Source organism: Arachis hypogaea, chromosome 4 (assembly GCF_003086295.3).
Source record: "Arachis hypogaea cultivar Tifrunner chromosome 4, arahy.Tifrunner.gnm2.J5K5, whole genome shotgun sequence".
Lineage (NCBI taxonomy): Eukaryota > Viridiplantae > Streptophyta > Magnoliopsida > Fabales > Fabaceae > Arachis > Arachis hypogaea.
In genome coordinates this window covers 60,855,639-60,857,306 of record NC_092039.1, presented here as the reverse complement: position 1 = coordinate 60,857,306, position 1,668 = coordinate 60,855,639, and positions in this window count along the sequence as shown.

The window sequence follows — 1,668 nt, the reverse complement described above, 5'->3', positions numbered from 1 at the left end:
CCTCATAACTTGGGATGTCAGGGTGCAAGTGATGCATGTGCTCAGTCATATAGTTTAACCTTGCCTGAGTGTTGATGCTGAATTCTTCTCGATGCAGTTGCCTTCCTTCATTGAGCACACTGAATTCGTTGAATGCTTTCATCTGAGTCATCTGGCGTTGATTGAGTTCCTGGAGGCGTTTATCTTGGCTTTCTTGCCTTTCAGACACTTGACTGATGGCTTGAGTGAGCTGAGAGTAGTGCTCTTGTTGCTGCTCCATTAGCTGTTTCTGCCATTCCCTTTGTTGATTCATCCAATTTGTTAGCATTTTCTCTTGACGATCCATTCTCTGAGATTGAAATTGCAGTTGTTGTTCTTGTCCTTCCATGTATATTCTTGATAAATTGTCAATGGCTCCTCAGATGTGACCCAAATTGATGTTGGTTGGGTCATAATACCCTTCTTGATGATGTTCTGTTGGTTGGGTTTCTTCTTGGATAGGTTCTTCCTCTTGTGCTTCTTCTGATGTCCTCTTCCTTAGATGGGGTCTTTTCTGCTGTTGAGCTGGAGTCGCATGGGTTATGCGTTGGAGTGTAAGTGATCTCCCAAGACCTACCCAAGTTGGATTGCTGTCTTCAAAGACTACCTTGGCTTTCATGCATAATCTAAGGATGGTGCTGGGGTACAAAGTCTAGCACCTGAATATTTCTTCTCGGCTGATTCTTTGATTCCTTCAGCTATAATTTCGTGCACATTGATGCTTCCACCTTTTATTAAACAATGTACCATGGTAACTCGAGCAATGTTAACCTCAGAATTGTTTGCAGCTGGAAGGATAGATCGTCTCACAAGCTCAAACCATCCCTTGGCTTTTGGGATGAGGTCCCCTCTCCTGATGAAACGGGGTCTCTTATCCGAATATCTTTCCCAGTCAGATCCCACAATGCATAAGTCACCTACAATTTCTTCCAGTTCATCATTGTCGGGGCCATTATTCATTCTTTCTTGGTACCCGAGCTCAACAAATTGTGGTGATTTCAGATGAAGAGTTCTAATTATAGCATTTGGGCTGAAATCTACCTCTGTTCCTCTTACATAGCTTTTGAAGGTGGGGGTTATGGTCATGTCTTCTCTAACCACATTTGCATAAAATTCCCTGATAAGAGTTGCATTTACCCTTGCTTCCAGGTTAGTTAGCTTTTGCCAACCCCTTTTCTCAATCTTCTCCCGAATTTGTGGACATTTATCTTCATTGAACTGGAATGTTGATTCACACAGTATCTTCTTGTCCTTTATTCGTTCGAACTCGAGCTCATGGAAGGCTGTTTTGAATCTCCCGGCGTCGAAGGAAGGCTGCTCCATGGGTTCGTTTCCTCTTTGCCTTTTGGAACTTGATGATGCCATGTAGGATAGTTGATATATTGGTTAGTTCTCAAGATGACTAGGAGGGTGTATGTGAAGCCTTTGGTGGAGGATATGCTCGAAAAGAGGGAGTGGGAAGGGTGAGAGTAAGTGTGTATGGAGAGGTTGTGTGAAGGGGTTTATATAGGAAGATGGCAATTGATTGAAGGGTGTGGATTGAGAGTGTTGTTTGGTAGTGGATGGTTGGGGTTTTGGATTGAATGAGCACAAGTATCACCTCCTTTATGGGGGTCTTGGTTTGGTCTTCAAAATTATCTATTCCCAATG